Source organism: Hyla sarda, chromosome 4 (genome assembly GCF_029499605.1).
Source record: "Hyla sarda isolate aHylSar1 chromosome 4, aHylSar1.hap1, whole genome shotgun sequence".
In the NCBI taxonomy this organism is placed as follows: Eukaryota; Metazoa; Chordata; class Amphibia; order Anura; family Hylidae; genus Hyla; species Hyla sarda.
The window spans coordinates 293921883-293936266 of record NC_079192.1 but is presented as its reverse complement, the minus strand read 5'-3'; the positions used below and the strand labels follow the sequence as shown (position 1 = coordinate 293936266).

Sequence of the window (14384 nt, the reverse complement as noted above, 5' to 3'; positions counted from 1 at the left end):
TAAAGTTCGATTCAAAATGGCCAACTTCAAAATGGCCACCATGGTCACCACTCATCTTGAAAAGTTTCCCCCCTCACATATACTAATGTGCCACAAACAGGAAGTTAAAGGGGTACTCTGGTGCTTAAACATCTTATCCCCTATCCAAAGGATAGGGGATAAGATGCCTGATCGCGGGAGTCCCGTCGCTGGGGACCCCCGTGATCATGCACGCGGCACCCTGTTTGTAATCAGTGCCCGGAGCGTGTTCGCTCCGGGTCTGATTATGGTCGATCGCAGGGCGGGCGGCGTGTGACGTCACGACTCCGCATCAGTGTGACGTCACGCTCCGCCCCTCAATGCAAGCCTACGGGAGGGGGCGTGATATGCCCCCTCCCGTTGGCTTGCATTGAGGGGCGGAGGCGTGACGTCACACGCCGCCGGTAATCAGTCCCGGAGCGAACACGCTGCGTGGACTGATTACAAAGGGGGTGCCGCGTGCATGATCCCGGGGGTCCCAAGCTGCGGGACTCCCGCGATCAGGCATCTTATCCCCTATCCTTTGGATAGGGGATAAGCGGTTTAAGCACCGGAGTACCCCTTTAATATCACCAACCATTCCCATTTTATTAAGGTGTATCCATATAAATGGCCCAACCTGTATATGGTATCTTTCACCAGACTTCTGCTGTGCAGACTTCATCTATGATTTTCAATTGTTTCTGGGCTCATGGGTGGAGCCCAACATCTATGATGTTTACCATATACTGTACAAAAACATAGGAGATCCTGCACTTCTATAGTCTCAATACACAATCTTAAAAGCAGCAGCATGGAAGACATTATAGTGCAGGACTGAACACTAAGTTGTTAATCAAGCCCTGGGGTGAAATTGAGTACTCACATTTAAATTGTGCACTCTCTTTGTAGTCTTCGTTTGCTTCTGACTCAATTTCCCTCCCATCTCCCTCTTCGCCCCACTTCTTTATAGACTTATATGGGCAGCATGTAATCTGATCCTTCAGTTACTTGCCAATCATGAATGATGAGTTGGTGGGGGAAAGGGGGGGGGGGCAGGAAATGAGCCTTATGCAAAGTTCAATAAAGTTAAGTTTTATTAAAACCAATTTTTGATCTTGGCTGGAAATAACCTTGATTTTTAAATTAATCCATTGTGTAGTACTGCAGCATCTCCAAGATCATGGGTCATTGTTAGAAGTTTACTGCAGTTTATCATTCCCTTTGAAAGATTTTAAAATAAGTTTAAAATTTAAAAATAAGATGAAAAAAGTATCATTACACCTGACATTGCAGTATAAATAAGTTACATATGTACATAGACAGACGTGTGTGTGTGTGTGTGTGTTATCAACATTTAACTTTAATGTTTTACTGGGGTTTTTTGTTTGTTGCAAAAACTATAGAAACTGCATGCACGAAATTCCAAAACACATTTTTTGCATAGGTCTAAAGTAATTACAATGGATATTTTATAATTATACAGAAATTTATAACAAAGTATAGAGAAATTACAACAATGTTACTAAAATATAATGAGTACAACTTGTTTACATGGCCACAGAACATCCCTGAAGCAATAGAGCTGTATGTATGTGTAAAGTTTGAAAGGGGAGCCCCCGTGGTGTATTATTTTTTGTGGCAGATCCACAAACAATAGACATAATTTTCTTCAATTCGCTGATTATGAATAATCCCATAATATTCTTAATTACTGCAATTTGACCCAATTAGAACACAGAATGTTTTTATTATTCTGTTTAACGCATAATGAATATTAATTCAGATTGAAAGGGTTTGCATAGCTTCACATGGATGCTTTGTGCAGCAAGCTATATAATAGCAATTATCAAGATAAATGTAAAAACATAATAAATCCTACTCCTAAACCTTGCTGAATGCATAGATAGAAGCACCAATGACTGGCAATAATCTCTGACAATGAAGCTTTGTCTATTTGTTAAAATCTCATGCACCTCTCCTTTAGTTTCCATATTGTCTCTGCTGTTCCGGCAGATTTGATCTACTCATCACATGTTTGTATTTCACATGAGAAAGTTCTTTTCTTTGCATGGTGTAAAAGTGTAACAAATAAAAATAAGGAATGTGACCATTACACAAATACCCTCAAAGCTCAAGGGGTAAACTGGGCAGGTTGAGGGGTCATACTTCTAATCATTGATACGCTTGCTCTGTCAGACCTGGGTCTTTTGAATCAAGGTCAATGCCAAGACCTCTGCTGAGTGTCCTCACTCTGAAATTAACAAGTGTGACAATTTGTGGTCCCCATCACAAAGACCTCTAGTCCTGCCAGTTTTTCAATGCAGTAAATAAAGACATCTGGATGGAAGCTTTTCAGGGCAGTAATTGAAAATGAGCATGGATCAAGTTCTGTCGTGTTGTATTCATAAAATCTTAATTACATTAAAGACCGGGCGCTATGGAAACAGCAGACTCTTAGCAATGTTGTGATCATAAACCTTTAAGAGAAGCTCTTCGTTTCATCTTGTAATAACAGATAAACATGTATTGGTGTGGACTATAATGCACATTTAGAGGAGTGTAAAACAGACACAAAACATTATGAATATATTGAGCTTTATGGATAATTCTAGCATGCTGACCCCGTGAATCTGTTAGGTGACAGGCCAATGATACCACACATACCTTTGTTAGTGCTGATGGGTTTGCAACAACTTAAAAAATGCTGATTTTCTTCCTGGGTTGAAGTGTCAAGGAGGGGTGGGCCCTTTTTGGCTAATATACAAGGTCCAGCTTGTAGCTGAATCCCGTGCTATGATGTGTCACATAAAAGGAGTTATCTAGTTTAGAAAAAAAAACTTATTGTGTATCTCCAGCTTTCCCATAGAGATGCATGAAGGGGGACCCCATGCAATCTGACACTTATCCACAACTCTGCAGAGTTGGTATATGTTTTTTATATACTGGACTACTCTTTTAAGCAGCTCAGCCCCACCTCCCTGACATTTGAGCACAAGAAGAAAATAAGTTGCGGCAAACAACACTAACCCATCAACACTAACAACGGTATGTTTGATATTGTCATCTTGTCACCAATCTGATGGTGTCTGAAGCTCATATCCTAAATGTGTGCACACCTGATCTGAGGAAGAGGGGAGTCACCCTCGAAACGCGTAATCTGTATGTTGTTTATTATTTTTTAATAAACTTTCATGTATACAATATTCCAAGGTATACATTGCATCATTTTGTGCACCTGATGACCTAACCGGCAGCGCCTGGATGAATGAGGTCCTTTTCCATTTTACAATGACATCAGTCATTTTACCCAAAAATCTACGGTGAAACGGAAAAAAAAATCATTGTGCGACAAAATTGAAGACAAAACACCATTTTGTAAATTTTGGGGCCTTCCGTTTCTACGCAATACATTTTTTGGTAAAAATTACACTATATTCTAGAGGTCCATACATGTAAAATGATATCCTACTTATATAGGTTTGATTTTGTCGTACTTCTGGAAAAAAAATCATAACTACATGTACAAAAATGTATACGTTTAAAATTGTCATCTTCTGACCCCTGTAACTTTTTTATTTTTCCACGGACAGGGCGATATGAGTGATCATTTTTTGCGACATGATCTGTAGTTTTTATTGGTACCATTTTTGTTTTGATCACTTTTTATTCGAGCCTGCTGGGAGGTGATCGGGCGGTGATTGGACAAGTCGGGGTCCCTTACCTGTCCATCGGGGCAGGCGGGGGTCTTTTTTTCTATGATGGGGTGTCAAGTTGTTGCATAACTGCAACAACCAGCATGCACAAACAGCCAAAGGGCATGCTGGGCAATGTAGTAGTGTGACTCCAGCTGTTTCATAACTACAGCTCCCAGCATGCCCTTCGGCTGTCAATGCATGCTGAGAGTTTTAGTTTTGCAACAGATGATGGCACACTGGTTGCGAAACAGATATTGTTATCTAACTCAGTGTTTCGCAATCAGTATGCCTATCTGTTGCAAACTACAACTCCCAGCATGCAATGACAGACCAAACATGCTGGGAGTTGTAGTTTTGCGACAGCTGTAGGCACACTGGTTGCGAAACACTGAGTTAACCAACTCCCAGCATGCACGGCCAGCCAAAGGGCATGCTGAGAGTTGTACTTTTGCAACAGCTGGAGGTTTGCCCCCCCCCCCCCTATGTGAATGTACAGGGTACATTCACACAGGCGGGGGTTTACAATGAGTTTTCCGCTGCAAGTTTGATCTGTGGCAAATTTTCCGCCGCAGCTCAAACTCCCAGCAGAAAACTCGCTGTAAATCCCCACCCATGTGAATATACCCTAAAAATACTACACCTACACAAAATAAAAAGTAAAACATTACATTATGCACATAATCCTACACAGTTACCCCCCCCCCCAAAAAAAATATAAAAAATAAAAAGTCTCGTATGTCTCGTACGTTTCCAAAAGGGAGTCTCATACTGTTGAAAATTAACAACTATGACAGAAGCTGACAGATTTTTGGAACAGTGGTCCGTGAAAATGAAAAATAACATTTTTCATTTGCACAGAACACTGTTCCAAAGATCTGTCAAACACCAGTGGGGTGTAAATGCTCACTGCACCCCTTATTAAATTCTGTGAGGGGTGTAGTTTCCAAAATGGGGTCACATGTGGGGGGGGGGGTCCACTGTTCTGGCACCACGGGGGGCTTTGTAAATGCACATGGCCCCCGACTACCATTCCAACCAAATTCTCTCTCCAAAAGCTCAATGGCGCTCCTTTTGGCGCCCCATTCTAGTGCGCCAGCAGATCACTTTACATCCACATATGGGGTACTTCCTTACTCAGAAGAAATGGTGTCAAAAATTTTGGGGGTCCTTTTCTCCTATTACCCCTTGTGAAAAATGAAAAATTTGGGGTAACACCAGTATTTTAGTGAAAGTCAAATTTTTTCAGAACTTTAGCGGAAATTTGTCAAACACCTGTGGGGTGTAAATGCTCACTGTACCCCTTTGTTACATGCCTTGAGGGGTGTAGTTTCCAGAATTAGCTATTTTTTTTTTTTTTTTTTGCTGTTCTGGCACCACAGGGGCTTCCTAAATGCGACATGCCCCCCAAAGCCAGATGTGACTCACTCTCTTCTGAGCATTGTAATGCGCCCGCAGTGCACTTGAGGTCCACACATGGGGTATTTCCATACTCAGAAGAGATGGGGTTACAAATTTGGGGGGAATTTTCTCTTATTACCCCTTGTAAAAATATAACATTTGGGGGGAAAAACAGCATTTTAGTGAAAAATTAAATTCATTTACACATCCAAATTTAACGAAAAGTTGTCCAACACCTGTGGGGCAAAAAGGCTCACTGTACCACTTGTTACGTTCCTTGAGGGGTATAGTTTCCAATGTGTTTTTTTTTATTTTTTTTTTATTATTATTATTTTTTGCTGTTCTGGCATCATAGGGGCTTCCTAAATGTGACATGCCCCCCAAAAACCATTTTAGAAAAACTCACTCTCCAAAATCCCATTGTCGCTCCTTCAATTCTGAGCCCTCTAGTGCACCCACAGAGCACTTAACATCCACATATTCGGTATTTCCTTACTCGTGAGAAATTGGGTTACAAGTTTAAAGATGATTTTTATCCTTTTACCCCTTGTAAAAAAAAAAATGGGTCTACAAGAACATGCGAGTGTAAAAAATGAAGATTTAGAATTTTCTCCTTCACTTTACTTATATTCCTGTGAAATACCTAAAGGGTTAACACACTTACTGAATGTCATTTTTAATACTTTGAGGGGCGCAGTTTGTATAATGGGGTAATGTATGGGGTATTTCTAATATGAAGGTCCTTCAAATCCACTTCAAAACTGAACTTGTCCCTGAAAAATTCCGATTTTGAAAATTGTGAAAAAATGGAAAATTGCTGCTGAACTTTGAAGCCCTCTGATGTCTTCCAAAAGTAAAAACATGTCAACTTTATGATGCAAACATAAAGTAGACATATTATATATGTCCATTTTCCTTATAAGCAGAGAGTTTCAAAGTTAAAAAAAATGCAAAATTTTCAGCAAATTTTTTAATTTTTTACCAACGAAAATGTAGCACTAACATAAAGTAGAATGTCAAGAAAAAATCTCCGAATCAGAAGGAAAAGTAAAAGCATCCCAGAGTTATTAATGCTTAAAGTGACAGTGGTCAGATGTGCAAAAAATGCTCGGGTACTCCGGTGGAAATTTTATTTCATTTTTTTAAATGAACTCGTGTCATAAAGTTAAACAGATTTGTAAATTACTTCTATTAAAAATCTTTACCCTTCCAATACTTATTAGCATCTATATGCTATATAGCAAATTCTATTCTTTTTAAATTTCTTTTTTGTGTTGTCCACAGTGCTCTCTGCTGACACCTCTGTCCATGTCAGGAACTATCCAGAGCAGCATAGGCTTGCTATGGGGATTTTCTCCTGCTCTACAGTTCCTGATACGACGTACCCCTTTAACCTGTTGGGGACGAAGGACGTACAGGTACACCCTTGATCCCTGGTACTTAAGGACTTAGGGCGTACCTGTACTCTTGTGACCCGATAGCCTAAAAAATAGGGATGATCGGAGCTGTCAGAGACAACCCCGATCATCCTGAAGGATAGGCGCAAGGTGGCAGGGGTGCCACCTCATCCTATCCCCTGCGATTGGCTGATCAGGACTGACCAGCGAATCGCAGGGCCGGAGGTTACAGTTGAGATCTGAAGCTAGGACAGAGCAGGGAAAGATGGCGGCAGGTACCTTGACCATGCAGGAAGCGGCAGCAGGTACCTTGGGCACGTGGGGACTGGCGAGTGGAGCAGGGGAGGACCGGCAGGCAAGCGGATGCAGCCGCAGCCTCAGAGGCAGCAGTGAAGATCGCTGCAGCTTCTAGGAGTTTCAAAACTACAACTCACAGCATGCCCAGACAGCCTTTGGCTGTCTGGGTATGCTGGAAGTTGTAGTTTTGCAACATCTGGAAGGGCACTGTTTGGAGACCACTATACAGTGGTGTCCAAACTAGCCCTCCAGATGTCAATTCAAAGCATGCCGAGACTTCCAGGCATGCTGGACGCTGTAGTTCGGCAACATCTGGCCCTTCAAATGTTGCCGAACTACAACTCCCAGCATGCCTGGGCAGTCTGGGCATGCTTGGAGTTAAAGTTTTGCAACATCTGGAGGGCTACAGTTTGGAGACCACGACACTGTGGTCTCCAAACTATTCTCCTTCAGTTGTTGCATAACTACAACTGCCAACATGCCCTTCGGCTGTCTGGGCATGCTGGGAGTTGTAGTTTTGCAACAACAACAACAACAACTGGAGGCACACTGGTGGGGAAACAATGTCTGTTTCCTCAGTGTTTCCCAACCTGTGTGCCTCCTGCTGTTGCAAAAGTATAACTCCCAGCATGCACTGACAGACCATGCATGCTGGGAGTTGTAGTTTTGCAACAGCTGGAGGCACATGGGTTGGGAAACACAGTTAGGAAACAGACAGTGGTGCGGAAACACTGCAGTAGTCTGTTACCCAACTCCGTGTTTCCCAATGTGAATGTACAGGGTACATTCACATGGGCGGGGGTTTACAGCAAGTTTCCCGCTTCAAGTTTGAGATGCAGCAAATTTTCCGCTGCAGCGGGAAACTCACTGTGAACCCACACCCGTGTGAATGTTCCCTAAAAACACTACACTAACCCTAAATAAAGAGTATAACACTACATATACACTACACTCTTAAACTGTCGCCCCCCCCCCCCCCAAATAAAAATGAAAAACTTCTTATACGTCAGTTTTTCTAAAACGGAGCCTCCAGCTGTTGCAAAATAACTCCCAGTATTGCTGGATAGCCATTGACTGTCCAGGCATTTGGGGAGTTTTCCATCAGCTGGAGGCACCCTGTTTGGGGAAAACTGACGTACAGTATTTTTGGTGGAGGAGGCAAGTGTAATGCTTGCATCCGGGTACACCCCTATGAAAACCCCTAATTTAGGCCTCAAATGTGCATGGCGCTCTCACTTCGGAGCCCTGTCGTATTTCAAGGCAACAGTTTAGAGTCACATATGGGGTATCTCCAAACTCGGGAGAAATTGCACTAAAAATTTTTGGTGGATTTTTCTCCTTTTACCCCTTATGAAAAAGTAAAGTTGGGGTCTACACCAGCATGTTAGCGTAAAAAAGTAAAAAATTTTACACTAACATGCTGGTATTGCCGCATCCTTTTTTTTTTTTTTTTTTTTTTTTTAAACATATTTTTATTCAAAATTTTCAAATTTTACAAACATGCACACAGGGCATTCCTGTGAAATAATGTGTAGTATAGATATATTAACCATATCAACAAGACATATCACGATGCAGCATTATCAAATCAATCGAGCAACCCGCACCCCTCCCCCATCCCATCCTAAGCCATAATCAGAACGCCAACCGGCGGAAGTCATTCAGGAGAACATCATGATACTATAGGTGAGACCCCTCGCATCGGATACCCAGAAGCCAATAAAGAAATATGGATCAACATCAAACAGGAACTCGAAGCCGGCCCAACGAGCCGGATATGGATCTAGTAAGATACCAGGTCGTGTCTGTAAATGGTTGCATCAAAGAAATCAATTCCTCATTCGAATAAAAGGCCAGCATGAACATTTTCCATTTCTTAAAAACCATTTAGCCGATTTCTCTCTTGTCCTTAAAATTTCAAGGCGATCTAGCATCAGATATTTTTTCACTTGCGCTATAACATCCATAGGCGAGGGCATGTGAGCCGACAACCAATGAGTAATGTCAGAGAGACATCATCTGGCGGTATGTGTAGGACTATAAGTAAAGGAGTCAAAGGTAATGCGACTTTTAGTTTCCTATCTAACAGCGTGAAGAGAGCGGTCCAGAAGTCCTGAGTCTTAGGGCAGGTAACTAATCCGTGCAATAAATCAGTAAAGGGGGCATTACAGTTAGGGCAGTCAGTCAGTCTGTCAGGTCTGTCAGGTGTCCGGGGTATGGTGAATCCGTAGGTAGCATGGTGTAATATTTTAAATTGTGTTTCCCTCCAATTTTCGTTAATTACCGCCTTGCGTACCTTAGCCCATCCTTCCAGAATTGACACAGAAGAGTCAGAGATCCCAAGTGTGGTTTCCCAATATCTGAAGAGAGAGGCCGAGGCAATCCCACTCCCTTTTCTGGTCAGATGGCGGTACAGTGTAGAGAGAGAGTGAGAAGGAATGGCTGAGGTCACCAGACTGTCAAAAGAGGTAGTTGAGCTTAAACGAGAAAGGTCAGTCAATCTCGGTGTTAGAAAGGACAGAACCTGTCAGTATGACAGATGCTGTCCTGGACCAAGACCATATTGGGCACTCACTTCGGCAAACGAGAGATATCTACGTTCGGTAGGGTGCAGTAGTTGGCCAACAGATTGAAGGCCAGCTGATCTCCACAGGGCAAATAAACTATTCTCCGAACCCTGTGGGAATTCAGGGTGGGACCATAGGGGCATGTACTTAGACAGGGAAAAGGGCAGGAGCATAAGGTCCCTGCCTATTTTCCACGTGGCAATTGTGTCCCTTATAATAATGCTATTTTTTATGTGGGCTGGCAAGTTCTGGAGCTTGGAGTGAAGAATTCCAGCAAAGGACCATGGTGCGACCATGGCTGACTCCAGTGCAATGTTAGAGTATGTCGATTCACCCCTAAGCCAATCTATGCAATGCCTATATATACATGCCACATTATAGTGCCTCACATCCGGGAACCCCCCCCCCCCCCCTTTTTCTTTAGGAAGCATCAACTTTGATAAGGCAATACGGGGTCTCTTATTGGCCCAAATAAATTTAGTAAATGCTGAATGAAGTGACTGGATATCGACCCTCTTAAGGAGGAGTGGAATCATTTGAATGGGATAAAGCATCTTCGAAAAGCTAAGCATCTTCAGTAGGTGGCATCTGGCTAGCAAGGAAAGTGGTAGAGACATCCACCTCTGCAACTCTCCCATTATTTTGCGGAACAACGGGGTAAAGTTAAGAGAGTAAATTGAAGAGGGGGACCTCCCCACCAATATTCCCAAGTACTTAAAGGAGGATCTGGTAACTAGGATCGGGAATGGCATTGATGCAGAACTGCGAGACAGGGGAATAGGTGAAATGTCCAGTAGGACGCTTTTTTCTACATTAACTCGGAACCCCGATACCTCCCCAAAATCAGAGAGGATGTTAAACACCCTCGGTACAGTCCTTACCGGATCAGATAAGAAAAAGAGAATGTCATCCGCAAATAAAGTATGGGAAATCGTTTGAGAGCCCATCTGTATACCCAGTGATCCCCTCTCCCTCTCAATGAGGAGAGATAACAGTTCAATGGCCAGATCGAAAAGAAGAGGGGATAGGGGACATCCCTGCCTAGTCCCCCTCTCAGGAGTGAAGAGATCAGATAAGAAGCCCATGGTGTGGAGACGTGCTCTAGGTGAGGCATAAAGGGAACGTAAGTAACCGAGAAAGGGCCCTCCGAACCCCATTGCCGATAGTACTTCCCACAGCCATTCCCAGCGAACGCAGTCAAAGGCCTTTTCGGCGTCTATCGATAACAGTGCCGCTGTGGGATGTCTGTGGGGCCGTAGATTTACCTCATCCAGTACTGAGAGCACCGCTCTAATATGTGAAACCGAGGAGCGTCCATTGACAAAGCCAACCTGGGCCGGGGATATTAATCTTGGTAAAACAGTTGCCAGTCTGTCAGACAAAATTTTGGAGACTAACTTTAAGTCTACATTGATTAAAGAGATAGGTCTATAACTCCCTGGTAATAAAGGATCCTTCCCCGGCTTAGGCAAGACCCTGATTTGCGCCACATTAGAGGACGGTGGGATCGGGTTACCAGAAAGGTAAGAGTTATACAGGACCAGCAGGGAGGGAGCTACCTCATTTGCCAAGATCTTGAAGAAATCCCCGGAGAAGCCATCAGGACCAGGGGCTTTATTAAGTTTGAGATGTTTAAGGGCCCGATCTAGCTCCTCCGAGGAGATCTCTGCCCCTAACATTTCCCTTTCCTCCGATGTCAATGAGGGAAGAGATGAGTGTGAGAGCCATTGTGTGGAGTCTGCCATGGGGACAGTTGGTGCTGTGTAGATGTCTGCGAAATAGCTAGCTAAGATACCATTAATTATTTTGGGATCCCTGTGGGTAACACCTCTAGTATCCTTCAGGGCAGATATGTTACTCACTGGGAGGGCACCCTTAGCAAAGCGTGCCAATAGACGACCCGGTTTGTTGCCGAACCGAAAGAGAGAAGCTTCAAAATGAGATCTTTTGAGGTCGTCTCGCCGCTCTAACCAGCCATCATAAGATGCCTTGGCTGACATCCAGAGTTTTCTCGTGTTCTCAGTCGGCACGGCAACAAAGTCGGTATAGGCCCTCTGGAGAGCAGAACCGAGAGATTTAAGCTGTGAAGCTATTTTACGTTTAAGGGAGGTAGTGTATGCCAGGATTCTCCCGCGTAAAACTGCCTTAGCAGCATCCCAAAACAATTGGGGACTAGTCACATGTGCAGCGTTATCCGCAGCGTATTCCCCCCACCAACCTTTCAGGAGTGAATGAAAGTGCTCATCTCTTTCCAAGCTGGAAGGGAAGCGCCATAGGAAGTCAGATCCACGAGGGACCGAATCCTGTAACTGCAATAATAAGGGAGAGTGGTCAGAGATCACCATGTCAGTCAGTGAAATGTCCTCGGTCTTTAGTACAAGAGAGTCCGTTAAGAAACAGTAATCAATTCTCGACCAAGAGTCATGAGAATGAGAGTAATGGGAATAGTCTCGTCCGTCGGGATTCCTCGCTCTCCAAATGTCCGTCAGTCCTAAACTCAAGGTCCACGGGTCCAGGAAGCCGTCTGCTCGCCTAGGAACCGGTCCTAAGGTCCTATTGGAACGTCTGTCTTCCGTCCCATGCATTACCATGTTAAAGTCGCCCATTATCACTCGTTGAGAAGGAGAAAGAGGAGCTAGTCGCCCTGTTACGTCAGTCAAGAACTGGTCCTGTCCATCATTGGGACCATAAATATTAACCAAGGAGAATTCGTCAGAGGCCGTCTTTACGTGAACAGAGCAAAAACGTCCCTTGTCATCAGAAACTACATTAAGAATGTCACAGGTAAAGTTCCTATTGAATAGTATTAAGACTCCGGCTTTTCTCGCTACAGCCGCCGAACCCTCAACCCTCCCTACCCACCATTTTTTCATGCGGCTAAATAAAGGTGGGTTTCTTGGAGCAATGCTATATCAGGTGACAGTTTTTTAAGATGTCTCAAGACTAGGCTTCTCTTGCGAGGGGATCTCAACCCTTTCACATTCCATGACACCAACCTCATAGAAAGGACTTACTAAGAAATAAACCAAGGATATGAGTTGTGTATACCTCTAGATGAAACTAAAGAGGAATTTCCAAACACTCTTTAGGAATGAAACACAATCCCTCCCCCACTCCGAGCTGGATATCCCTACCTCGGGGACCACTTATCCAAAGCTCTAGGGACTTCCCTTTACCACTACCTAAGGATATGCCAAACCACCAAGGGAGCCCCCCCCCCCCCCCTAAGTGACTAGGTAAAAATGTGAGTATATCCGCCAAGTTTACAATAAAGAGCCCAGTGGCCCCCAAGTGAAAATAACAAATAAAACAAATATCCCAATGCCCAAAGGTGAACCAATAAGCAGCTAACTGAATAGCGAGGTATCTGAGGAGACTCGAGACCGGATCCTAGTAGGAGGGCTAAAAACGGGTAGCAGGGAAAGATGGGTACACTATGACCAATCCACCCCCCCTTCCTAAGTGTTCCCCCTTTAACCTAAATTAAAGAAAAACTTCAACATTACTGAACTACTTTATTTATTTATTAGAAGCTTCCTCCGGAGAACTGTAGATCGCAGAATGGCCGTCGGGAAAGAAAACTCGTAGGACAGCCGGGTATTGAAGAGTGAATCTGATGCCCCGCCGATGCAGGGACGAGCAAAGAGGGGAGTATAATTTCCGCTTGCGGCTAACTTCTGCAGAGAAGTCGCCAAATATAAGAAGCTTTGCTCCGTCCAGGGTCAAGTCAGTGCGTCTTCTCTTAAACGCCCGTAGAACTGCGGTCTTATCCTGGAAATCCAGATACCTAGTGATGACTTGGCGCGGTCTAATACGCTGTTGCGTCCCCGGGTGCCGTCCAGAGTCCCGGCCTTCTCGTAGATCCGGGCCCAAACGGTGTGCCCGCTCAACCTTGCATGGTCGGGGCAGGCCCAGTAATTTCGGCAACATAAATTCGCATACATGGATGAGATCGACAGCCGGTACTGATTCAGGTATCCCCACTATTTGCACGTTATTTCTGCGGGATCTGTTTTCTAGGTCTTCTACCTTATCCCCCAGATGCTTGCATTCAGCTTCCAGCGTAGAGAGTCGTGTGTGAGAGGCAGCCTCAGTGGTCTCGAATGCCTGCACACGGTCTTCCACCGCCGCCATACGTGCGCCATGTTGTGACACAGTATTTTGCAGGTCTAAGAGGGTAGTCTGTATTGCGGCCACTATCGATTCCTTAACCTTGGGCACAATCTTCTCGGCCACCGCAGCAGCCAGGGTCTCATAGTCGATCCCTGCAAGCTCTACACGATCATCCCCATTAAGCACACTAGACGTGGAGAGCGAGGGAGAGGGCGCTCTGCTGGATGCAGGGGAGGAGGCCATGCTTGACCTTCCGCACCGACTCCCCGAGCGCGGCTCACCTTTATTTTTGGACTGTTTCTTGTCTTTATGGTTGCCCATCGGGACCAAGTGTCTGTCCATAGACCTCGGGCAGACACTGGTGTTCAGCGTTAGAATGAGGCAGGTGAAATTTGCGGGTATAGTAGAAGGTAGAGGAGCGGGCTCCCTGCACGTCCTTACAGCATGGCGCCGGAACCGGAAGTCCTCCGCATACTTTTTATTTTCATTAGATGTAAAAGGGAAAAAAAAGACCCCCAAAATATGTAACACAATTTCTCCCAAGTACGGAAATACCCCATATTTGGGCATAAAATGCTCTGTGGTTGCACAACAAGGCTCAGGAGTGAAAGCGCACTATGTACATTTGAGGCCTAAACTGGTGTGGCACAGAGGTGGCTGCTGGTTAAAGCGGTTCTGACAAACGCAAAAAAATACCCACATGTGACCCCATTTTGGAAACTACACCCCTCATGGAATGTAATAAGGGGTACAGTGAGCATTTACGCCCCATAGGTGCCTGACAGATTTTTGAAACAATTGTCCGTGAAAATGAAAAATGTAATTCTTCATTTGCACAGCCCACTGTTCCAAAGATCTGTCCAACGCCAGTGCGGTGTAAATGCTCACTATACCCCTTGTTACGTTCCGTTAGGGGT

General features: G+C 44.3%; 1 protein-coding gene across 7 annotated transcripts in view; it reads right to left on the bottom strand.

The window, feature by feature from the left end:
• LOC130369371 (uncharacterized) overlaps nucleotides 1-14384 on the bottom strand; it is a 367785-nt gene that overhangs the window by 327617 nt on the left and 25784 nt on the right. The window contains exon 1 of one of the 7 annotated variants that reach the window (XM_056574547.1): nucleotides 2665-2942. The exons of the other annotated variants lie outside the window; for them this stretch is intronic. The gene's annotated coding sequence lies outside the window, so the exon portion shown is untranslated. Of the gene's footprint in view, nucleotides 1-2664; nucleotides 2943-14384 lie in introns of those variants that run through there. 7 annotated transcript variants of the gene reach the window in all.